General features: G+C 37.1%; 1 protein-coding gene across 4 annotated transcripts in view; it reads right to left on the bottom strand.

Annotated features, from left to right (window-relative positions):
- DYM (dymeclin) overlaps positions 1-27,596 on the bottom strand; it is a 386,034-nt gene that overhangs the window by 336,695 nt on the left and 21,743 nt on the right. The window lies entirely within an intron of this gene.

Below are 27,596 nucleotides of genomic sequence, written 5' to 3'. Positions count from 1 at the left end.
ATAACCTCTGTGAGAACAGAGAAAATGTCTCATTCATCGTGCCTTCCCCCACCACGCCTGGTACAGTGGCTCAGTTAGAAGAAGAACACATGGCAATTACCTATTAAATGAAGGATTCATAAAGCTCTGTTTGTCGCAGTTTGTTGCAGTGTTATTTCTACAAAGGAAATCAGCCAAGCACACGCCTGCCAAAAGCAACACACTGATTGTTATAATAGAATTCCTTTCCTCCCATCCCTCCATCCTCCAATTTCCTAAACTTTTCGGAACATTTTAAGAATAATCTTTCCCATTTGCTTGATGTAGAGCTGAAATGAGGTGGTAAGCAACTGGGGTGGCTGGTAACTGCTGCCGCGTGTTTATAGGCATCTATGCACAGTACTGTTTAGTTAAAAAAATGGACTCAGATGTTCTGGTAGCAGGCAACTACCAAATCATCATTTGCAGTAAATAAAAGTAAAATTGAAATGCAAAATATGCCAATGTTTCCAAGACAATTACAATTAGAAACCGAATGCTGTTTCTGAAAGCAGATTTGGGGCACTGGAGGCATACAAAAGGGGGGCAAAAAGGCAGCAAATATTCATACCAATACAGATTAAATAAATTAATATCACACAGAGATCTTCAAACTTCCTGTATACATAAACTCCACAGCCAGGTCAATATGGAAAATGTCCTTAATGAGAGATTAGGGATAAATACTTAAAACTAGTCATCTCTTAATCAAACATCTGCTAAAGGAACTAAACTCTAGATCAACAATCATATTGATCCAATGGCCCGGTGTGGCTCTGTCTGAAGCAATCCTTTTATGTGACAGCAGACCAGGCTCCTCCTTTGCAGAGCTGCTATCATGCCAGCAACAACATAAACAGATGGATTCACAGAACAGGAATCTCAGTTTTGCGGGTGACACCCCGATGGACAATGAGACCTATGGGACTGGAGAGCCATGCCCAAGAAGCTCTCACACACACACTGGAATATTTCAAACTGGTCTAAGGGATTTTTCCAGTTTTAAGAACCTTCATTGGGCTTCCCTGAAGATAATTCAGCAAGGAAGTGGTTATCAAGATTTTCACAACTATAGGGAAGTTCTTATACATTACGTGGCCATTTCTGGGCTATATCCTAAGTCTGTTCCCTTCCTTACTTAGATTTCATGAAGAGACTCTCCCTCGGGAGAGAACATCAACGTCAACCTCTCACTCTCCACATGCTCCAGTGACAGTTTCCACAACAAAATTCCCCAATGAATACCAATAATACAACTGGATCACTTCTAAGTTATGTCTCAAATAATCAATGTCATCTCTGCCACCTCTGCTGAGTGCGCCAACATACATCATGACAAGGTTAAGTAACTGGGACGTATAGGTAGCAGAGAAGACTTGCAAGGTCAAATAGAGCAAAAGAGAGAAGAACCTTAATGCCATCTAAAGGAATTTGGATTTTATCCTACATAAAATAGGAAGCCAATAAGCACAGAATCAAAAATATACACTAACTGGACTTCCCTGGTGGCACAGTAGGTAAGAATCCACCTGCCAATGCAGAGGACACGGGTTCGATCTCTGGTCCGGGAAGATCCCACATGCCACGGACCAACTAAGCCCGTGCGCCACAACTACTGAGCCCGACTGCTGCAACTACTGAAGCCCACGCACCTAGAGCCTGTGCTCTGCAACAAGAGAAGCCACTGCAATGAGAAGCCTGTGCACTGCAACGAAGAGTAGCCCCCACTCACCGAACTAGAGAAAGTCCGCGCACAGCAACGAAGACCCAATGCAGCCAAAAATAAATTAAAAAAAAAAAAATCAAAAACATACACTAACTGGACTTCCCTGGTGATGCAATGGATAAGACTCCATGCTCCCAATGCAGAGGGCCCGGGTCTGATCCCTGGTTAGGGAACTAGATCCCACATGCATGCTGCAACGAAGGAGCCCTGGAGCCACAACTAAGGAGCCAGCCTGCTGCAACAAAGGAGCCCACGTGCTGCAACTAAGGAGCCCGCCTGCCGCAACTAAGGCCCGATGCAACCAAAAGAATAAATAAATATTTTTAAAAAAACAACAACCCAGCTGGAATATTATAATATATATATAGACACACTAACAGAACTCTTCACAGAGCAGCGAGATGCCCCAGGTGTACAATGGTTAAATGTCTTCAATCATCTTCAAATTTTTAGCAAAAAACAAAAAGACAATGTGAGCAGCAACAACGATAATAATGCCTCTAGTAGTACATATAATAAAGCCTAACCAGATACAACCACCACTATAATTAACCACTGCTGCCAATTGTTGGGCCAGGAAACTTGGATAAACTACTATTACTAACGCAGAACACAGTCAAGTACATAATCTTTAAAAATTCTAGTTTAGGGACTTCCCTGGCAGTCCAGTGGTTAGGACTCTGCCCTCCCAATTCAGGGAGCACAGGTGTGATCCCTGGTCAGGGAACTAAGATGCCACATGGTGCATGGCGTGGTCAAAAAAAAAAAAAAAAAATTCTAGTTTAATTCCATTAAAATAATATACCAAATTGGAACACTAGTAAGAAACAGTAACAGAAATAATATAGATGATTCTGTTCCCACTAGATTCACAGACTGGTCACTTTCAATTCTTACACTCCAAGTGTACTACCCTCTCGATTTAACCATTACCATCAATTAACAAACTCATTCCTGCGTACTGCCCACATGGATTTCCAACCATTCCCGTTACTGAAGACAACGTATGCTCCCATATAATGGAAAGATTCCAAAGCCACATATGTAAATTCCAGCTTCCTCATTCCTATTGGTATGACTAGGCAAGATACTTAATTTGAGCGGCTCAGTTTCCTCATATGTAAATGGATATAAGGATGCCACCACCGGATAGGACAGTTGTAAGGACTACGTAGCAACGTGTGGAAAGTGCTCAGCACTCTGCTCAATAAATGAGCTCCCTAACCCCTCAACAACAAGGTGAAACAAATCCACAAGTGTTAAACTGTCAAACTCTGCATATATTTATTCCCGAATACATCTTGTAAGTAATTTGCCAGTCTTCACCTTTCTTCCCCCCCGCCATGGGGCAGAGGGGAAGTATAAGGCATAATTTAGTAATTTTTGAAGTAGTTTTACATTTTGAAATAGTATCAAAACAGCTGTGTCAAACAACTGTAGGTGATCTGCTTTGATTTTATTTCCATTAATATGTTACTACAGTAGAAGTATAACACTAGCGGATTACAAAGGAAATCAATATTCCTTATTCACCTAGCAAAACTTCTCAGTATTAAGTAACATTTAATAACTGGCAGAAAAGAAACTTAAATCCAAGTAATTTTTCTTTTTTAAAAAAGAAAATAATTTTTATTTATTATTGTAAAAATGAACCATACTAAAACCACCAGGAGGAAACACTACACACCAATCAGAACTGTTAAAATAAAAAAGAGTGACAACATCAAATGCTGGCAAGGGTGCAGAGAAACTGGTTACCACGTACATGACTGGTGAGAACGTAAAGTGATACAGCCACTCTGGAAAACAGTTTTGGCAGTTTTGTATAGGACTAAACATTTACCATATAACCCAGTCATTGAACTCTTGAGCATTTATCTCAAAGAAATAAAAACTTATATTCACACAAAAACCTGTACACAAATGTTCATAGCAGCTTTATTCATAACAGCCAAAAACTGGAAACAATCCAAATGTCCTTCAATAAGTCAGTGTTTAAACAGAAACAAACTATAGTATACACACAACACAGAATACTACTCGGCAAAAAAAAAGGAACGAACTATGACACACAGAACAACCTGAATAGATCTCAAAGACACTATGCTGAATGAAAGAGCCAATCTCAAAATGTTACATATTGTATGATTCCACTTAAACAACCTTCTTGAAATAAAAAAATTATAGAGATGGAAAACTGATTACTGGCTGCCAGGGTTTAGAGATGGGGAAGGTAGAAAGAATGGGTGTGGCTATGAAGGGAAAGCACAAGGGAGCCTTGCTGGGATGAAACAGTTATGCATCTTGATTGTGGTGGTGGTTACACATGTGATAAAACTGTACAGAGCTATACATGTGCTCACAAATGAGTGCATGTATAACTAACTGCTGAAACCTCAATAACTTTTGTGGCTTATACCAATGTCAATTTCCTGGTTTTGGTACTGAATTAGAGTTACGCAAGATGTTACCATTGGGGAAAACAGGGAAGGATGCAAGGAACCTCCCCTGTACTACTTTGTGTGTGTGTGTGTGTGTGTGCAACGTCCTGTGAATCCATAATTATTTCAAAATAACAAGTTAAAAAAAAAGAAACATAAAAATAAAGCTATAAAAACTTATACAGAAGAATTATATAAATATACACATTTTTAATATTAATATATATAACACAATTTTGCTTCAATGAGATTATGCTATATGAATGATTTTATAACTGGCTTTAACCACTTAATATGTTGTGGATTTTTCCATATCTATAAACACATAATCATTATTAATGACTATATATTGTTCCAGTGTGCAGATGCACCATTTTTATTTGTTTGTTCATTCATCTGGACACTTAGATTGTTAGCAATTTTCTGTTATAAACGTTGCTACAAATGTCTTTACACATACATCTCTGAACTTGTCCAATCATCTCCTTAACATAAACTCTAGAAGTGGAATTGCTAGGTCAGTGACACTTCTGTTCTGATGAATACTGCAAATTACATTCCAGAAAGATTTAACCAATTACCATTCCCACCAAAATGCATAACTGTGGCTTAACCCATACATATTACTAAATCTGCAAAATTACAAACCCAGATCTTTTGACACCAAATCCAATGATTTTTATATTCAGATAAGCATGTGTTGACAGTATGCAAGCATAAGAACCTTCATGACAAATACAGATTTTTTTCCCCTTTAAAATTGCCTATAGACAGGAATTCATAAAGGATGTGACATCTAACTGGCAAATTACCATGCCACCGTAAATTTAAAACAAATTCTATTCAACACCACCTAAATTCTTTCACTGTACCAGGCAGACAATTTTTGTATCAACTAACATGGATGGTGGGGGCTTATCAAGAAACCACTGAACAGAGAGTTTACAACTTCTTTGGATTTAAACTCTGTGCTACAATTCCCTGACATGACAAACAACTCTGGCCTTAACTTGAAGAATGGTATAGTGAAGAGGATACAGAAATGTTCAACTGTGATAGAAAAAGAAAAAAATTAGCAAATACGAAGTAAAAAACCGTGGATAATATTTTTCATTATAAAAAGAGATGATCAACTCTACCACCCATTTATGCAGAAAATGTGTCCAGATGTCATGAGCCATGATTCACGAGGTGACAGAAGAGAAGAGAAACAACCCTGGCCTTGATGGTTAGATCTGCTCTCCACCACAACCTCAGGGAGACCCTGCCATTAGTTCGTGTATGAAAATAAAAAGACCAGAGCTCACTGTTACAGCACGCATTCCTTCATTCATCAACAGAGTACCACTGTCAGATGGCAAGTGGTTTTCCAAAACTGACAAATAAACAAGAAAGAACATTTGCTGGTAGGGGAAAAACGCTAATTTCATATGAAGCCTGTAGTTCAAGAATACAAGTGTCCACAACCAAAATAAATATATAAAATGGGTCATCTAATGAACTTAACACCTATTCCTGATAACTGTCACACATAAAAATATATGTAAGAGTTATTTACAGTATTTTAGTCAGCTGGTGTACCAAGTCAGACAGGCTACAGTTGGCAAGTAAAATACCATGGGAGTTCACAGAAGCAGCATACTTAGGCTGATAACTTAATTGATGACCCATGACCTATACCAGGGAGCCAACATACAGCCCCAGAAGGAATTATTTGTGGTCCTTTAGGCAGTTTCTACCATCCAACATTTTTTTTCTTTTTCAACTTTCTCTTTTCTTTTCTGTCAACCCATCTGTCTCATTCTTCTTCATGTGTCCACACTTCAAATTTTTAAGTAACATAAGAGGTACCAATGGAAACTGCCAGGCCATGGTGTTGGCCCTCAGGGATTAAAGAAAGAAAAAAAGAGGTTGAATAATACATAATCTTAGAGAAGAAGCTTACCAAATGGTTGTAGAGCAACCTAAAAAAAAAAAAACTTATTATCATATTCTTAAATGCAGAAGTAATTTAAGTTTCCACATAAAATCAGATTTTAAAAAAAATTTTTACACTACAGAGAAAAATAATCTATTTTAAAAAACTCAAAACTGCAACTAAGTATTGTAAACATTTAGCAGATTTTCAGTAATTTGAACTCCACTAACATAGAATTTGGGGTTGTTTGGCTAAATTGAGTTGAAACTAACTTTTATGTTATATTTTAAAGAAAGTATTTCAACATGGGAGGAGACTAAGGAAAAGAACTGTTTAACCTTCTACAGAAGAAATATGTTCAAAGACTTCAGCATATTAATTGTTGATATGCAAATAAATTTGCTGATTAGCTACAACTTGTAATCTGTAGAGGCCTATATACTATTCAATGTTCTCTCACCTTGAATATTTCATTTGATTTCTTTTAAAAACCCTGAGAAGTTGACTAACGAAATAAGAGTATCCTCAATCTACAAGTGACAGAAATGGAGAAGCTAAGTAACTTGTCCCAGGTAACAATAGAAGAATAAATATGTCAAACTTCTAGTTTAATACTCCTTCAATATGAATAATATTTAGCTACTTTTTTATTAAGGCAAACCCACATAATATCAATCTAGAACATTACCACTAACTAACTGGAATTTCTATATATACCTAACAGAAGTTCTCATAGGTGTATTATTATAAAAATTACATCTGTTACAATTTAAATCATTTAAAAATTATGTGAATGATAAAGAACTAGAAGAAAATAGAAGAAATTAAGTCTAATGAGAAAAGTGGTAAGGTGATAGATGACTTTTTTTGTAACTGCTATGAAATCATAAACTATAGTTTGGTAAGAAAGCTAAATTTTTTAATTACATATTGCCTAATTCACAGCTTTCAGTAATTTAGACTGGTTTTATTTTACTTTTTTAAAAAATTAATTAATTTATTTATTTATTTTTGGCTGCATTGGGTATTCGTTGCTGCGTGCGGGCTTTCTTTTAGTTGCGGCAAGCGGGGGCTACTCTCCATTGTGGTGCGCGGGCTTCTCATTGCAGTGGCTTCTCTTGTTGCAAAGCACAGGCTCTAGGCACGCGGGCTTCAGCAGTTGTGGCGCATGGGCTCAGTAGTTGTGGCACATGGGCTTAGTTGCTCCGCAGCATGTGGGATCTTCCCGGACCAGGGCTCGAACCCATGTCCCCTGCATTGGCAGGCGGATTCTTAACCACTGCACCACCAGGGAAGCCCCTTATTTTTACTTTCAAGCACACTGATCTCATAAGTCAATCTCAATAATGAAAGATGATAAACTCATAGTTCAAATCTTTTAATGAAAAGCAGATGGGCAGAAAGTTGTTGAGGGGAGAATCACACACAGATTTCTAAACACTGATTTGCTGAAAAATCAAAATAGATATAATTATGAGGTTCATAAAATAAACACTGAAAATTCTTAAGCCTTTTTTTAATATAAATTTATTTATTTTATTTATTTATTTTTGGCTGTGTTGGGTCTTTATTGCTGGGCATGGGCTTTCTCTAATTGTGGCGAGTGGGGGCTGCTCTCGTTGCAGTGAGCGGGCTTCTCACTGCGGTGGCTTCTCTTGTTGCCTAGCATGGGCTCTAGACGCGCGGGCTTCAGTAGTTGCGGCTCGCGGGTTCTAGAGCGCAGGCTCACTAGTTGTGGTGCACGGGCTTAGTTGCTCCACGGCATGTGGGATCTTCCCAGACCAGGGCTCGAACCCGTGTCCCCTGCATTGGCAGGCGGATTCTTAACCACTGCACCACCAGGGAAGCCCAATTCTTAAGTCTTTTTCACTGAAAACTCCACCATAAAATGATTTGAAAATTGACATTTTATATTAATAGTGTCATTTTCAGCCCACAACATACATTCTTTAACAAATTATATGTTTGTCAGTTTAAGACAAAACATGAGTAAAATCAACACGTAACCACGCAGAAAAGCATAGCAGCACATCTAAAGACATTTTCCCCCTTACCTTAGCAAAGAGAGAATTATGGAAATCATTCACAAAACCAACAAGAATCAGCCCATTCAGTGGTTAAACTGTGGAAACGTTAATGTTTTAAAAGAGGCTATTCAAAGGAAAAAATTAAAGGATAAAAATTGCATATAAGTTTATTATAGTAATTTTTAATGCACCAAGCAGAACCAAAAAGTATTTATATTCATGAGATTCACAGACAATCCTATAGGCTGTCAATCAACTTCCAAAATGGAAGAAACTGTAACTACTAAAATGTCAAAATTTCAGCAACTATCATGCAAGATCATACTGCATTTATTTTCTCAAGAAAGCAACAGAAAAAAATGACTTAAAAATTCAGATTCCAACCAACAAAGTGAGAAAAGGGAAGAAAGGTATACTTGGAGCAAAACTTACTTTCTCCCTTATTTTAATGCTTTGAACAATGTTAGTTATGTTTTCCCCCACTTAAGCTTTTAGTTTAAGGGAACAATCAACCCTGGGCAAACTCAAGCATCTTCTAAAATAATTTTGCATAGAAAAGTATATATAAAACAAAGGGAAATAAAGGTTTTGACTCAAGATGTAAACTTCTTTTGGCCCCTCAATCTGAGAAAATAAGATGCCAAAAAAAGTCTTGAATTATTTATTCCCTTAGTAAAATGGCCAAGTACACTATTTTGGTCACCATTCAAGTAAACATATGATGAAAGAATTAGAGACAGTTTAGAAAATGGTTTAGGAGTTATCCCAGGCCCACCTCAATGACAGAGCAGGTTTTTTCAACTTGAAAAGTTCTAATAAAATTGTACATAAAGTGTGCCAAAGAGAATAAAAATATAAAAGCAGAGACAAGCATCAAAAATTCAAAAAAAAATTTTACAATCACTTCTTTCTCTCAGTTAAAAACTTGTGACCTAATTCAATCAAAGTTTCTTTTCCTGTTTCTCAGCAGGAAACAGATCAAGAAATTCTGAGGGAGACCTTCAAGATGGCGGAGGAGTAAGACGCGGAGATCACCTTACTCCCCACAAATACATCAGAAATACATCCACATGTGGAACAACTGCTACAGAACACCTACTGAACGCTGGCAGAAGATCTCAGACCTCCCAAAAGGCAAGAAACTCCCCACGTACCTGGGTAGGGCAAAAGAAAAAAGAAAAAACCGAGACAAAAGAATAGAGACGGGACCTGCACCTCAGGGAGGGAGCTGTGAAGGAGGAAAAGCTTCCACACACTAGGAAGCCCCTTTGTGGGCGGAGACGGGGGTGCTGGGGGGGAAGCTTCGGAGCCACAGAGGAGAGCGTGATCCAGGGACAACTTCCCCGGGAGAACACGTGGCGCACCTCAGGCTGCTGCAACGTCACACCGGCCTCTGCTGCCACAAGCTCGCCCCTCATTCCGTACCCCTCCATCCCCCCAGCGTGAGTGAGCAAAAGCCCCCTAATCAGCTGCTCCTTTAACCCCGTCCTGTCTGAGCGAAGAACAGACGCCCTCAGGCGACCTACACGCAGAGGCGGGGCCAAATCCAAAGCTGAACCCCAGGAGCTATGCGAACATAGAAGAGAAAGGAAATCTCTCCCAGCAGCCTCAGGAGCAGCGGATTAAATCTCCACAATCAGCTTGATGTACCTCCATCTGTGGAATACCTGAATAGACAACGAATCATCCCAAATTGAGGAAGTGGACTTTGGGAGCAACTGTAGACTTGGGGTTTGCTTTCTGCATCTAATTTGTTTCTAGTTTTACGTTTATCTTAGTTTAGTAATTAGAGTTTATTATTACTGGTAGATTTGTTTATTGATTTGGTTGCTCTCTTCCTTTTTTTTTAATATAGAAATAGATATATTTTTTTCCTTTTTCGCTTTTTGTGAGTGTGTATGTGTATGCTTCTTTGTGTGATTTTTGTCTGTTTACTTTTGCTTTTACCATCTGTCTTAGGGTTCTGTCTGTCCTTTTTTTTTTTTTGTATAGTTTTTAGCACTTGTTATCATTGGTGGATTTCTTTTTTGGTTTTGTTGCTCTCTTCTTTCTTTTTTTTAAATTACTTTTTAATTTTTCTAATTTTAATAATTTTTTATTTTCTATTTTAATAACTTTATTTTATTTTTCTGTCTTTCTTTCTTTTTTTCTCCCTTTTCTGCTGAGCCATGTTGCTGACAGGGTCTTCACGCTCTGGCCGGGTGTCAGGCCTGTGCCTCTGAGGTGGGAGAGCCGAGTTGAGGACACTGGTCCACCAGAGACCTCCCGGCTCCATGTAATATCAAACAGCAGAAGCTCTCCCAGAGATCTCCATCTCAATGCTAAGACCCAGCTCCACTCAACAACCAGCAAGCTACAATGCTGGACACCCTATGCCAAACAACTAGCAAGACAGGAACACAACCCCACCCATTAGCAGAAAGGCTGCCTAAAATCATAATAAGGTCACAGACACCCCAAAACACACCACCGGACGCGGTCCTGCCCACCAGAAAGACAAGATCCAGCCTCATCCACCAGAACACAGGCACCAGTCCCCTTCACCAGGAAGCCTACACAACCCACTGAACCAACCTTAGTCACTGGGGGCAGACACCAAAAACAAAGGGAACTATGAACCTGCAGCCTACAAAAAGGAGACCCCAAACACAGTAAGTAAAGCAAAATGAGAAGACAAAGAAACACACAGCAGATGAAGGAGCAAGGTAAAAACCCACCAGACCAAACAAATAAAGAGGAAACAAGCAGTCTACCTGAAAAAGAATTCAGAGTAATGACAGTAAAGATGATCCAAAATCTTGGAAATAGAATGGAGAAAATACAAGAAACATTTAACAAGGACCTAGAAGAACTAAAGAGCAAACAAACAATGATGAACAACACAATAAATGAAATTCAAAATTCTCTAAAAGGAACCAATAGCAGAATAACTGAGGCAGAAGAACAGATAACTAACCTGGAAGATAAAATAGTGGAAATAACTACTGCAGAGCAGAATAAAGAAAAAAGAATGAAAAGAATTGAGGACAGTCTCAGACACCTCTGGGACAACATTAAACACACCAACATTCGAATTATAGGGGTCCCAGAAGAAGAAGACAAAAAGAAAGGAACTGAGAAAATATTTGAAGAGATTATAGTTGAAAACTTCCCTAATATGGGAAAGGAAATAGTCAATCAACTCCAGGAAGCACAAAGTCCCACACAGGATAAATCCAAGGAGAAACACGCCAAGACACATATTAATCAAACTATCAAAGATTAAATACGAAGAAAAAATATTAAAAGCAGCAAGGGAGAAACAACAAATAACATACAAGGGGGGCTTCCCTGGTGGCAGAGTGGTTAAGAATCCGCCTGCCAATGCAGGGACACAGGTTCGAGCCCTGGTCCGTGAAGATTCCACAAGCCGCAGAGCAACTAAGCCCGTGTGCCACAACTACTGAGCCTGCACTCTAGAGCCTGCAAGCCACAACTACTGAAGCCCGTGTGCCTAGAGCCCGTGCTCTGCAACAAGAGAAGCCACCACAATGAGAAGTCCGCACACCATAATGAAGAGGCCCCCGCTCACAGCAACTAAAGAAAGCCCGCGCACAGCAACAGAGACCCAACACAGCCAAAAGTAAATAAATAAATTTCTTAAAAAAAAAAAATACAAGGTAAACCCCATAAGGTTAACAGCTGATCGTTCAGCAGAAACTCTGCAAGCCAGAAGGGAGTGGCAGGACATATTTAAAGTGATGAAAGGGAAAAACCTACAACCAAGATTACTCTACCCAGCAAGGATCTCATTCAGATTTGATGGAGAAATTAAAACCTTTACAGACAAGCAAAAGCTAAGAGAATTCAGCACCATCAAACCAGCTTTACAACAAACGCTAAAGGAACCTCTCTAGGCAGGAAACACAAGAGAAGCAAAAGACCTACAATAACAAACCCAAAACAATTAAGAAAATGATAATAGGAACATACATATCGATAACTACCTTAAATGTAACTGGATTAAATGCTCCAACCAAAAGACACAGACTGGCTGAATGGATACAAAAAAAACCCGGTATATATGCTGTCTACAAGAGACCCACTTCAGACCTAGGGACACATACAGACTGGAAGTGGGGGGATGGAAAAAGATATTCCATGCAAATGGAAATCAAAAGAAAGCTGGAGTAGCAATTCTCATATCAGACAAAATAGACTTTAAAATAAAGACTATTACAAGAGACAAAGAAGGACACTACATAATGATCACGGTATCAATCCAAGAAGAAGATATAACAACTGTACATATTTATGGACCCAACATAGGACCACCTCAATAGATAAGGCAAATGTTAACAGCCATAAAAGGGGAAATCGACAGTAACACAATCATAGTAGGGGACTTTAACACCCCACTTTCACCAATGGACAGATCGTTCAAAATGAAAATAAAAAAGGAAACACAAACTTTAAATGATACATTAAACAAGATAGACTTAATTGATATTTATTGGACATCCCATGCAAAAACAACAAAATACACTTTCTTCTCAAGGATTCATGGAACACTCTCCAGAACAGATCATACCTTGGGTGACAAATCAAGCCTTGGTGAATCTAAGAAAATAGAAATCGTATCAAGTATCTTTTCCGACCACAACACTATGAGACTAGGTATCAATTACAGGAAAAAAAATCTGTGAAAAATACAAACACATGGAGGCTAAATACACTACTAAATAACCAAGAGATCACTGCAGAAATCAAAGAGGAAATCAAAAAATACCTAGAAACAAATACAATGAAAACACGATGACCAAAAACCTATGGGATGCAGCAAAAGCAGTTCTAAGAGGGAAGTTTATAGCAATACAATCCTACGTCAAGAAACAAGAAACATCTCAAATAAACAACCTAACCTTACACCTAAAGCAATTAGAGAAAGAAGAACAAAAAAACCCCAAAGTTAGCAGAAGGAAAGAAATCAATAAAGATCAGATCAGAAATAAATGAAAAAGAAATGAAGGAAACAATAGCAAAGATCAATAAAACTAAAAGCTGGTTCTTTGAGAAGATGAACAAAACTGATAAACCATTAGCCAGACTCATCAAGAAAAAAAGGGAGAAGACTCAAATCAATAGAATTAGAAATGAAAAAGAGGAAGTAACAACCGCCACTGCAGAAACACAAAGGATCATGAGAGATTACTACAAGCAACTATGTGCCAATAAAATGGACAAACCGGAAGAAATGGACAAATTCTTAGAAAAGCACAACCTTCTGAGCCTGAACCAGGAAGAAATAGAAAATATAAACAGACCAATCACAAGCACTGAAATTGAGACTGTGATTAAAAATCTTCCAACAAACAAAAGCCCAGGACCAGATGGCTTCACAGGCGAATTCTATCAAACATTTAGAGAAGAGCTAACACCTATCCTTCTCAAACTCTTCCAAAATATAGCAGAGGGAGGAACACTCCCAAACTCATTATACGAGGCCACCATCACCCTGATAACAGAAAAAGATGTCACAAAAAAAGAAAACTACAGGTCAATGTCACTGATGAATACAGATGCAAAATTCCTCAACAGAATACTAGCAAACAGAATCCAACAGCATATTAAAAGGATCATACACCATGATCAAGTGGGGTTTATCCCAGGAATGCAAAGATTCTTCAATATAGGCAAATCAATCAATGTGATACACCATATTAACAAACGGAAGGAGAAAAACCATATGATCATCTCAATAGGTGCAGAAAAAGCTTTTGACAAAATTCAACACCCATTTATGATAAAAACCCTCCAGAAAGCAAGCATGGGGGAACTTACCTCAACATAATAAAGGCCATATGTGACAAACCCACAGCCAACATCGTTCTCACTGGTGAAAAACTGAAAGCATTTCCTGTAAGATCAGGAACAAGACAAGCATGTCCACTCTCACCGCTATTATTCAACATAGTTTTGGAAGTTTTAGCCACAGCAATCAGAGAAGATAATAAATGAAAGGAATCCAAATCAGAAAAGAAGAAGTAAAGCTGTCACTGTTTGTACATGACATGACACTATACATAGAAAATCCTAAAGATGCTACCAGAAAACTCCTAGAGCTAATCAATGAATTTGGTAAAGTAGCAGGATACAAAATTAATGCACAGAAATCTCTTGCATTCCTATACACTAGTGATGAAAAATCTGAAAGAGAAATTAAGGAAACACTCCCATTTACCATGGCAACAAAAAGAATAAAATACCAAGGAATAAACCAACCTAAGGAGACAAAAGACCTGTATGCAGAAAACTGTAAGACACTGATGAAAGAAATTAAAGATGATACAAACAGATGGAGAGATATACCATGTTCTTGGTTTGGAAGAATCAACATTGTGAAAATGACTATACTACCCAAAGCAATCTACAGATGCAATGCAATCCCTATCAAACTACCAATGGCATTCTTCACAGAACTAGAACAAAAAATTGCACAATTTGTATGGAAACACAAAAGACCCTGAATAGCCAAAGCAATCTTGAGAAACCCAAATGGAGCAGGAGGAATCAGGCTCCAGGGCTTCAGAGTATACTACAAAGCTACAGTAATCAAGACAGTATGGTACTGGCACAAAAACAGAAATATAGATCAATGGAACAGGATAGAAAGCCCAGAGATAAACCCACACACATATATGGTCACCTCATCTTTGATAAAGGAGGCAAGAATATACAATGGAGAAAAGACAGCCTCTTCAGTAAGTGGTGCTGGGAAAAACTGGACAGCTACATGTAAAAGAATGAAATCAGAACACTCCGTAACACCATACACAAAAGTAAACTCAAAATGGATTAAAGCCCTAAATGTAAGGCCAGACACTATCAAACTCTTAGAGGAAAACATAGGCAGAACACTCTATGACATAAATCACAGCAAGATCCTTTTTGACCCACCTCCTAGAGAAATGGAAATAAAAACAAATGGGACCTAATGAAACTTAAAAGCTTTTGCACAGCAAAAGGAAACCATAGACAAGATGAAAAGACAACCCTCAGAATGGGAGAAAATATTTGCAAATGAAGCAACTGACAGAAGATTAATCTCCAGAATTTACAAGCAGCTCACGTAGCTCAATATCAGAAAAACAAACAACCCAATCCAAAAATGGGCCGAAGACCTAAATAGACATTTCTCCAAAGAAGATATACAGATTGCCAACAAACACATGAAAAGATGCTCAACATCACTAATCATTAGAGAAATGCAAATCAAAACTACAATGAGGTATCACCTCACACCAGTCAGAATGGCCATCATCAAAAAATCTACAAACAATAAATGCTGGAGAGGGTGTGGAGAAAAGGGAACCCTCTTGCACTGTTGGTGGGAATGTAAATTGATACAGTTACTATGGAGAACAGTATGGAGGTTCCTTAAAAAACTAAAAACAGAACTACCATACGACCCAGCAATCCCACTACTGGGCATGTACCCTGAGGAAACCATAATTCTAAAAGAGTCATGTACCACAATGTTCATCGCAACAGTATTTACAATAGCCAGGACATGGAAGCAACCTAAGTGTCCATCGACAGATGAATGGATAAAGAAGATGTGGTACATATATACAATGGAATATTATTCAGCCATAAAAAGAAATGAAATTGAGTTATTTGTAGTGAGGTGGATGGACCTAGAGTCTGTCATACAGAGTGTAGTAAGTCAGAAAGAGAAAAACGAATGCCACATGCTAACACATATATATTGAATCTAAAAATAATGGTTCTGAAGAACCTAGGGGCAGGACAGGAATAAAGACACAGACGTAGAGAATGGACTTGAGGACACAGGGAGGCGGAACGGTTAGCTGGCACAAAGCGAGACAGTGGCATGGACATATATACATTACCAAATGTAAAACAGATAGCTAGTGGGAAGCAGCCACATAGCTCAGGGAGATCAGCTCGGTGCTTTGTGACCACCTAGAGGGGTGCAATAAGGAGGATGGGAGGGAGATGCAAGAGGAAGGAGATATGGGGAGATATATATATATATATGTATAGCTGATTCACTTTGTTATAAAGCAGAAACTAACACATCATTGTAAAGCAATTATACTCTAATAAATATGTTTAAAAAAAAAAAAGAAACTCTGAGGAAGGATTATTCTGGCAACTCCCCTTAAACAGAGAAGACACAAGGCAAGGTTAAAACACGGGACAGATTATAAATCAACTTGCCTATATTAATTGTAAATAATATATTTATTACATGTACATTGTAAATAATGGCACTCAAACATAAAGTATGTGTTATTATCACCCTCACTTTGAAAGTGCTTGAAAATGTGAATATACAGATCTGGTGATTCTTTTCTCAAAGATAAGCGTGTATAATTTAATGTTGCATCTCTTTAGCCATTATTTGATACTCAGTCAGTGATTGGTCTATGCTTCCAAATGGAGACTGTGTAGCATAATGACCAACAGAATTCATCTCTGGAGCTACATAAACCTGGTTTGAATCTGGTCCATGGAAGCTAATAGCCATGTGACCTCGGAAAACCTCCCCAGGCCTGTTTTCTCACATACAGGAATAATAACAGTACCAACCCCACAGACTTGATGTGAGAACTAAATGAGGAAATGAGTCTAAGAAATGAGCCCAGCACCGGCACACAGTAAGTGCTCAATAAATAACTGCTAAATTAACGCTGCTGTTTACATTAGCCAAGCCTCTTAGCAGAACGAACATATTCTTTAGAATGCAAGGAGGATCCCTGAAAAAAAAATCAGAGTGGTAACTGGAACCTAACAATGCTGAAGAGAAATGAAAGGCATTTATTTAAAAGAATTTATAAGAAAGTACAACAAACTGAAGTTTAAAAAACATTATGTGATGTGGGAAATACATACAGTGGATATTTTTCAGCCGAAAAAGGAAGGAAATTCTGACATGTGCTACAACATGGATGCAACTTGAAAATACTATGCTAAGTGAAACAGGCCGGACACAAAAAGATAAATATTAAACGATTCCATTTATATGAGGTACCTAGAATAGGCAAATTCATAGAGATGGAAAGTAGAGTAGAGGTTACCATGGGCTGGAAAGTGGGGGGAATAGGGAGTTACTGTTTAATGGGTACAGAATTTCGGTTTGAGATAATGAAAAAGTTCTGGAAATGAGAGTCGTGATGACTGTAAAACACTGGGAACGTACTTAATGCCACTGAACTATACACTTAAAAATGGCTAAAATGATAAATTTTATGTTATGTAAATTATACCACAATAAAACAAACTATGTGAGTAAAATCTTTCCATATTATAGGAGAGTAAGTAAATTACAGCAGACTAGACTAAATTCCCCAAATACCAACATTAAAGCATGCTCGTTTCTGCAATACCACACTTCATAAAAAATCTTTACCATGGCCCAAAATCCCTATGTAATTTGTTTCCTTGCTCACTGTTCTGCCACACTGGCTTTTTTGCTACTTCTCTAACATGCAGAACTTATTCCTGCTTCAAATCCTTTACATTTGCTGTTTCCTCTACCTGGTGGAATACTCTTTCCCCAGAACATGCAGGGCTCCCTGATTTCACTAATGTCTGCTTAAATGCCGCTACCCCAGAGACCCTCTAGCTAAAGAAATTTCCCTCTGGTATTTGTTCTCATTCTATCACTCTTCATGACCTTGCTCTGCTTTATTTTTCAAAACTGACTTTATGTATTTATTTCTTTACTTGTTTATTGTCCATTCCTCCACTAAAATATAAGCTGCTTGAGAGCGGGGACCTTGCCCCCCATGTTCACTACAATGTTTCCAGCCCTTAAAAACAGTGCCTAACAAATGGGAGGCATTCAATAACCATTTTTTGGTAAATACATCTTAAAATATTCACATTTACAAAAAAGGAAATATATCAAATACATTAATTTTTACAAGTTACATAACAGTAATACAATACAATCACATATTTATGGGGGGGAGGGAGACATAAATACACATGTCTATTATTAGGAATGTCCATTAAAAAAAAAGTATGGAAAAACATATACCAAAATATCAACAGTGGTTATCTCTATACGATGATAACACATGACAATCTTCCCTTTTGTTTCTGTATTTTCTAACTTTTATACAATGAAAGATTACTGTGATTTAAAAAGAAAAAAAAAAAAAAAGACTATTTTACCAGCAATTCAACTACCAAGAACTCACTCCAGTTGTATAGTTAAGGATATGCACAAAGACTTGGCTACAAGGAATTTCAGCATAGTTTTTAATATACAATCAGGAAAAATAAGAAACAAGCAAAATGTTCAACGATATAACTTATGGACATCTATAAGACAGAACATTCTACAACCATTTAAAATTATGTTGTATGAACACAATGACATGAGGAATATGTGAGTTAAATAAAAAATGTGTGGAATATGATGCAAACGTTTTTAAATGAGAGAGAGAACTGACAAGATATACACCAAAAAGTTAACAAAGGTTACTTCTGATTAGTGTTATGTTTATCATTTTTACCTTCCTTGAGCTTTTCTGTATTTGAAGGTACTAAAGATGAACACACATGAATTTGCAACTGAGAAAAATGAGTTTAGTGATTGTGTGACTGTACCAAAAGCTGCCTCTTGCCTTATTTGAGCACCATCTAGTGCTCAGTACACATAATACAATTCTCACTATGCAGTAAAGGCTTCTAAAAAGTAGCCTTTATAAAAAGGACATGGAGTCTGCACAGAGACAAGTATTACTATAGTCAGTGTTTGGCCTAATTTTTAAAACAGCTGAACAATTAATTCAAGAGTCATAGGATTTTCAATCAGAGGATAAAGCAGTCATCAGAAAATTGGTTAAATTTCTGCTACTTATTTTCAACCCTCAAATATTTTAGACTAACTCTCAAGACAGAGCCCTTGCACTTTTTTAAATTAATGGGTATTTATTCCTTGAAAGAAGAGGAAAGTCAGACACCTTACGTGCATTATGGTGTTTTATCCTCCCCACAAATCTATATACATGGTAGGTAATATTATTTCCATTTTACAGAAGCGTCAACAGGCTCGGTGAGAATTAAGTAAGCTTGCCTAAATTCACAGAGGTAATAAGCAGTAGAGCTGAGATGCAAGACAAAGTCAGTCTGGCTCCAAAATCTATGCTCCCCCTACCATGTTCTACTGTCTCCATTCTCTACACTTTGCCCAAAGTCACCACACCTTTTGGCAAACTGATTCTCATTCTTGGCAAGCACACAAGCTGTCATTACATTGCTCAGCACTGCTCTCAAATCTAGAATTCTAAGCTCCTTAAGTATTAATGCTCAAGTCAAATATCAATTTAAAATAAAAGAGCTTTTAACGAATAGTGGCTGGAGGACTTCCCATTTCCTGTACAGGCAAAGAAATTCAGACCTTCATTACATGGTGGTTATGTCACTGCAGCTGCCTCCCATCTGGTTTCCCTTCCTGAGTTTCTCCTCTTTCCTCCTCTTTCCAATCTACCACTCACTCCACCCCAAAAGTAAACTCCTTAAAACAATGCTTTCACCAAATCCACTTAACAAGAACCCACAAGGAATCAATTCTAATCCTCAGCTTTCTAACCAGTGTGCCAAAAATGGGCAAGTGGACAGACTGTGATCTTCCCATTCAGTCCCCTGTGGTCAGAACCTCTGCACCCTCAGAGCCTCTAGGCCACCACATACATCTGACCAGCCTTATCAGTTTCCAAACAAACAAAAGACCCAAAAAAAACAAGAAATATGTTGGGAAGCACTTTCAGTGTTCCATAAAATCTGTTCCTGACCTATTACACTTGTTTCTCATGCTCTACCAACACAAACTGGAAGAATTAATGGAAGTCATTTGGCCATACTTTACTCACAGGACAGAAGTCACTTCTACCATACATATAAGGCTACTGCCATATTATATGTAATGGGTTATGTATAAGGCTATTGCTGTATTGTTCAATATATGTAACAGGAAAACACTGGAGGCAATCCAAATGGTAAAAGTAAATGGCTATAGGGCTTCCCTGGTAGCGCAGTGGTTGAGAGTCTGCCTGCCAATGCGGGGGACACGGGTTCGAGCCCTGCTCTGGGAAGATCCCACATGCCGCGGAGCAACTAGGCCCGTGAGCCACAGCTACTGAGCCTGCGCGTCTGGAGCTTGTGCTCTGCCACAAGAGAGGCCACGACAGTGAGAGGCCCGTGCACCATGATGAAGAGTGGCCCCCGCTCGCCGCAACTGGAGGAAGCCCTCGCATAGAAAACGAAGACCCAACACAGCCAAAAATAAATAAATAAATAAAATTAAAAAAAAAAAAAAAAAGTAAATGGCTATACGAATTCTGATACGTTCAGCAGTCAACAGACACTTTGGTTTCTTCCATATCTTGGCTGTTGTAAATATGCTGCAATGAACATAGGGGTGCATGTATCTCTTCTAACTAGTGTTTTCACTTTCTTTGGAAAAATACCCAGAAGGGAAATAGGTAGTTCTATGTCTACTTTTTGAGGAACCTCCATACTGTTTTCCATAGTGACTGTACCAACATACATTCCTGCCAACGGGGCACAAGCGTTTCCTCTTCTCCACATCCTCACCAACACGTATTTGTCTTTTTGATGACAACCATTCTGACAGATGTGAGGGGGTATCTCACTGTGGTTTTAATTTGCATTGTGCTTTTAATTTGTATTTCCCTGATGATTAGTGGTATTGAATATCCTTTCATGTGTCTGATGGCTAGCTGTATGTCTTCTTTGGAAAAATGTGTATTCAGGTTCTCTACCCATTTTTAAATCCAGTTATTTGTTTTTTTGATGTTGAGTTGTATGAGTTCTTTGTTCATTTTGGATATTAAACCCTTATCTGATATATCATTTGCAAATATCTTCTCCCATTCAGTAGACTGACTGCCTTTTCATTTTCTCAATAGTTTCCATTGCTATGCAAAAGCTTTTTAGTTTGATGTAGTCCCATTTGCTTATTTGTGCTTTTGTTTCCTCTGCCTGAGGAGACATCTCCAAAAAATATTGCTAAGAGCAATGTCAAAGAGCATATACTACCCATGTTATCTTCTAGGAGTTTTATGGTTTCAGGCCTTACATTAAATCTTTAATCCATTTTGAGTTTATTTTTGTATGTGGTGTTAAAGAATGTTCTAATTTTATTCTTTTACATGGAGCTGTCCAGTTTTCCCAGCACCACTTACTGAAGAGATTGTCTTTTCTCCATTGTATATTCTTGCCTCCTTTGTTGTAGACTAATTGATCATAAGTGTGTGGGTTTATTTCTAGGCTCTCAATTCTGTTCCATTGATCTGTGTCTGTTTTTGTGCCAGTACCATGCTATTTTGATTACTGCAGCTTTGTAGTATAGTTTGAAACCAGGGAGTGTGTTATCTCCAGCTTTGTTCTTCTTTCTCAAGATTTTTTTGGCTATTCAGGGTCTTGTGTGTTTCCATACAAATTTTAGAATTATTTGCTCTAGTTACGTGAAAAACACCATTGGTATTTTGATAAGGATTGCACTAAATCTGTAGATTGCCTTTGGGAATATGGTCATTTTAACAATATTAATTCTTCCAATCCATAGCAGGATATACCTTTCCATTTGTTTGTGTTGTCTTCCATTTCTTTCATCAATGTCTTACAGTTTTCTGAGTATAGGTCTTTTACCTCCTTGTTTAGATTTATTCCCAAGTATTTTTTTTGATGCAATTGTAAATAGGATTATTTTCTTAATTTCTATTTGATAGTTCATTGTTAGTTCAAACACAACAGATTTCTGTATATTAGTTTTGTAACCTGCAGCTTTACTGAACTCATTTATTAGTTCTAATAGTTTTTTGGTTGTATCTTTAGAATTTTCTATACATAGTATCAATGTCATCTGCAAACAGTGACAGTTCTACTTCTTCCTTTCCAATTTGGATTCCTTTTATTTCTTTTTCTTGTATGGCTTCTCTGGCTAGGACTTCCAATACTCTGTTGAATAAAAGTGGCAAGAGTGGGCATCCTTTTCTTGTTCCTGATCTTATAGCAAATGCTTTCAATTTTTCACCATTGAGTATGATGTTATATGTGGGCTTGTCATATATTAAGCTGAGTTATGTTCCCTCTATACCTACGCTTTTTTGAGTTTTTATCATAAATGGATGTTGAATTTTGTCAATTTTTCTGCATCTACTGAGATGATCATATGATTTAGTCTTCAATATGTTAATGTGGTGTATCATATTGATTTGCAGATACTGAACCATCATCCTTGCATCCCTGGGATGAATTCCAATTGATCATGGTGTATGATCCTTTTAATGTACTGTTGAATTCAGTTTGCTAATATTTTGTTGAGAATTTTTGCATCAGTGATATTGGCCTGTAATTTTCTTTTTCTTGTGGTCTTTTCTGGTTTTGGTATCTGGGTGACACTGGTCTCACAGAATGAGTTCAGCAGCATTTCTCTGCAATTTTTTGGAATAGCTTGAGAAGGATAGGTGTTATTTCTTCCTTAAATGTTTGGTAGAATTCACCTGTGAAGCCATCTGGTCCTGGACTTTCGTTTGTTGGCAGTTTTTGGATTACTGATTCAATTTCATTACTGGTAACTGGTCTGCTCGTATTTTCTATTTACTCCTAATTCAGTCTTGGAAGACTGTACATCTTAGGAATTAATCCATTTCTTCTAGGTTGTCCATTATACTGGCATATAATTGTTCATAGTAATCTCTTATGATCCTTTGTATTTCTGTGCTGTCAGTTGTAACTGCCCTTTCATTTCTAATTTATATGGGCCCTCTCTTTTTCTTGATGAGTCTGGCTAAAGGTTTATCCATTTTGTTTATCTTTTCAAAGAATCAGCTCTTAGTTTCATTGATCTTTTGTACTGTTTTTCTAGCCTCTATTTCATTTACTTCTGATCTGGTCTTTGTTATTTCTTTCCTTCTACTAACCTTGGGTTTTGCTTCTTTTTATAGTTCCTTTAGACATAAGGTTAGATTGTTTGAGATTTTTCTTGTTTCCTGGGGTAGGCTTGTATCTCTATAAGCTTCCTTCTTAGAACTGCTTTTGCTACACCCCATAGATTTTGGATCATTGTGTTTGTTTTCATTTGTCTCCAGGTTTTTTTTTTCCTCTTTGAAATCTTCAGTGGCCCAACGGTTGTTTAGTAGCATACTGTTTATCCTCCACACGTTTGGGGTTTTCTGCAGTTGTTTTTTTTCTTGTAACTGATCTCTAGTCTCATATTGCCATGGTTAGAAAAGATGCTTGATATGATTTCAATCTTCTTAAATTTACTGAGACCTGTTTTGTGCCCTAGCATGTGATCTATCCTAGAGAATGGCCCATGTGCACTTGAAGGTGTATTCTCATGCTTTCGGATGGAATATATATAATAAACATGTATCATCTGGTCTAATATGTCATTTGGACCAGAGTTTCCTTACTGATTTTCTGTCTGGATGATCTGTCCATTGATGTAAGTGGGGTGTTAAAGTCCCCCACTATTGCTGTGTTCCTGTCAATTTTTCCCTTTATGTTTGTTAATTGCTTTATGTATTTAGGCGTTCCTATATTGGGCACATATATATATATTTACAATTGTATATCTTCTGGTTGTATTGATTCTTTGATCATTATGTAACGTCCTTGTCTCTTGTTACAGTCTGTTTTAAAAGTCTATTTTGTCTGATATAAGTACTGCTACCCCTGCTTTCTTTTTGTTTCCATTTGCAATGGGATAACTTTTCCATCCTCTCACTTTCAGTCTGTGTCTTTAGATCTGAAGTGAGTCTCTTGTAGGCAGCATATAGATGGGTCTTGCTTTTGTATCCCTTCAGCCACTCTATGTCTTTTGATTGGATAATTTAGTCTATTTACATTTAAAGTAATTATTGATAGGTATGTACTTATTGCTATTTTGTTAATCATTTTCTGGTTGTTTTTGTAGTTTTTGTTCCTTTCTTCTACCTTTAGTGTTATGTTTGTATTCCTTTCTCTTTTTTCGTGTGCATCTATTATAGATTTTTGGTTTGTGGCTACCATGAGGTTTATATATAACTATACATATAAACTATATATATATATATAGTTTAGTGTTTTGATATCACATTTAACACCTTTTTGTTTCATGTATCCCTTAACTACTTATTGTGGATATAGATGATTTTACTACCTTTGTCTTCAGCACAGTTTTGTTTTTCGGTTTTGCTGCTATATTTAGTATGAAATCAGTCATATAAGTAATTTTTAAACATTTTATTAAGACAAATAAACAGTATATTACTTAAACTTTACTCTTGAATTAATATTTATTTATCTATCTATTTATTTATTTATGGCTGCATTGGGTCTTCATTGCTGCACACAGGCTTTCTCTAATTGCAGCCAGTGGGGGCTTCTCTTGTTGCGGAGCATGGGCTCTAGGCACGCAGGATTCAGTAGTTGTGGCTCACGGGCTCTAGAGCGCAGGCTCAGTAGCTGTAGTACACAGGCTTAGTTACTCCACAGCATGTGGGATCTTCCCAGACCAGGGCTTGAACCTGTGTCCCCTACATTGGCAGGTAGATTCTTAACCACTGCACCACCAGGGAAGTCCCTACTCTTGAATTAATCTTGATTTTATTTCAGACCTTTGCTTCACAAGGAATTTTAATAAGGTGAAAAGTTAAAAACTATTGAAGAATCTAAAGATTTTTCAACCATGCCTGGAAACTATAACAAAATCTGGTTATTCTAGTGCCAAAAAACAGTTTATAGTAAGGAAGGATTAGATTAGTCCTGAAGGACTTAGTGCTTCTAAAAAAAACTGGCAGCCATCAATTTTTGGCTGCACTTGAAGACAGCACATATGGGATCCAAGGAATTCCAGGAGTGAGCAATCTCAGAAATGTCTGGATTCAGAGTCTTCCCTAAAGATATTCCTCTTAGTCTTGAATAATTCATAAACTAGGTAATTCCATCCCTAACTGTCAATGAGGTGGTGGCACCTTCCACCTCAAGGCCTGCTCAATGTCAAGGTTCACACATCAAATACCAGACTGAGGAGCTGGGGCGGGCCTCAAACAAAGTGACAAAAGTGCCAAAAGCATATGTACCACCACAAACAAAGCTTCTCTGGATATTCTGAATAGCCACCCATCCCCCCCACAATGTGCAGTTTACTCATTTTACAGCTTTTTACACTTTCTAAGATTCCTTTATACTTTTCTCTATAAACTAGGATGAATTAAGAAAAAGAAATGACATCAAAAAGAATAAACACATGAGAACAGCAAAGGATCTTTGAGAAAAAGCAGTAATCAGCAAAACAAACTATAAAGTCATAATAATTCAAACTGCAAGGCACCAGCACAAGTATGGAAAACTTAGAAAGTAAGAAATAGACAAAAATGGCTAACAACTTATTCCCATCATTATTTCTTGAGAAGTTCATCCTTTCCCCAATGCTCTGAATTGCCAGCTTTGCATAAATCAAGTACACACACACACACACACAATCTTCCTTCCCTTCTTCAGAGTACTTTAGCTATTATTAGTTTTGTTCTTTCCCATTCAAATTTTAGAATGAGCTTATCAAGATCTCCTCACCCACCTCCCAAAAAAGCTGTTGGAATTTTAATTGGAATTGCTTTCAATCTACAGGTCAATTTGGAAAGAACTGACACTTTTACAATTCTTAATCCTTGAACATGGTATACATCACCATTTAGTTAAGTCTTCTTTAATGTCTTTTGGAAGAGCATATATAGATTGTACTACAGTTTACATAAGTGAAAAGAAAATTTATTTTGGATAATAAATAATATTCTCTTTATATGCCCTTTTTTCTCTAAGTCTTATTACTACATGAGCAGTGATACTCAATGACAATTCCTTAAAGATAAACGAAATGGTTTCAAAACTTGATGATGCTACAGCTCATCTCCAGTTTGACCTCTCCCACCAATCCACAACCACCTTTAATTTTCCAAGGATCTCAGAAGCAGTAGTATGTATCCACTTCCCATAATATACAACTAACCCACATTATCACAAAAACTGCAAACTAAGCCAACCTTGTAAGGTCCAATCCAACTATACCTGAAAGTCAGAAATTAAAATGTATTGCCAAAATATATAAACAATTCACAAAAAGGAAATACCAATAATCCTTAATCCTTAAACATATAAAAATAAACATAACCTTGATTGTTAAAGGACCACAACACACATACATACACATATATTTTATTTACATATATCAATATTTATATATTTTTTTAATTCATACTCAAAAGAGAGAGATAGCCCTTCCAACCCTGGGGTCAGGGGAAAGGGGAAATACAGACTTATTTGTCACTATTACACTATTTTCGTTACTGAAAATCAGTAGAGGAAAAAAATTAAGTGTTTACCCTTATTAATAATGTAGTAAAAACTATTTTATATATCCTAATTCATGAAAGCACTCTTTCACAGGAGAATTCCAGTTAATAAATGTACAAGAAATGACCAAATTAGAAATACTACCATTTTGGAGTCTCTTATGAAACAGGTGATTCAGACCAAAATCATCAATGGATGCTAAAACACACTCAAACCTCTGATCAGTCTTAGCATGATAACTGATATAAACCCACACATTTTCTGTAACCTAATGAAATACAATATAAGGTACCTAGCATCACTTATGAAATACTCTTACCAAAAATGTTTAACCAAAATTTTATCAAGCCTTTAAATCTGATGTCCAATTTATAGAAAATACAGTAAATAAAAAAACAAAATATGAGAAGCAATCAGGTAAGTCTCGAAGGTGGAACATTCTACAGAAAAACTGACCCAGTTTGTTAAAAGAAAAAAAAAGTAACAGCATAGGGAAAAAAATAGTGGCAGGAGTTGGGGAGTACATACCTCTATTCGAGATTAAAGACATTTAAGAAATGTAACTACCTTATTGCAATGTATTGCAATGTAATGTATACACCTTATTTATTTCCTAATTGTAAAAAATGAACTACAAAACAACTAGGGAAATTTGAAAATGGACTGGGTAAGAGGAATTATTGTTAACTTTGTAAGGTGTGATAATGGTATTACAGTTATAAAAGAAAAAGTCCATATTTTAATTTACTTTAAAAAACCCTAAAAAACAGATGAAATAAATATGGAAATAATCCAAATGGCTATTAACTGATGAATGGATAAATAAAAGATGGTATATTCATACAAAGGAATCTCACTCAGAAATAAAAAGGAATGAAATATTGATACATGCTATAACATAGCATACTCAAAGATTCCAGGGACTAGGACACAGGTATCTTTAGGGGGCCATTATTCAGTCTATCATAATAAAGCTGTTAAAAACAAATAAATAAAAATGTTTAAAATCTACACACTGAGTAATGGGAATTCAATATTCTAGTCACTCTACATAATTATGTGTCTGTCAGTTTTTATAATAAAGAGTT

Source organism: Balaenoptera borealis (genome assembly GCF_965194805.1).
Source record: "Balaenoptera borealis genome assembly, chromosome: 14".
NCBI lineage: Eukaryota > Metazoa > Chordata > Mammalia > Artiodactyla > Balaenopteridae > Balaenoptera > Balaenoptera borealis.
The sequence above is the reverse complement of the archived record's forward strand: the minus strand, read 5'-3'. Positions and strand labels throughout refer to the sequence as shown.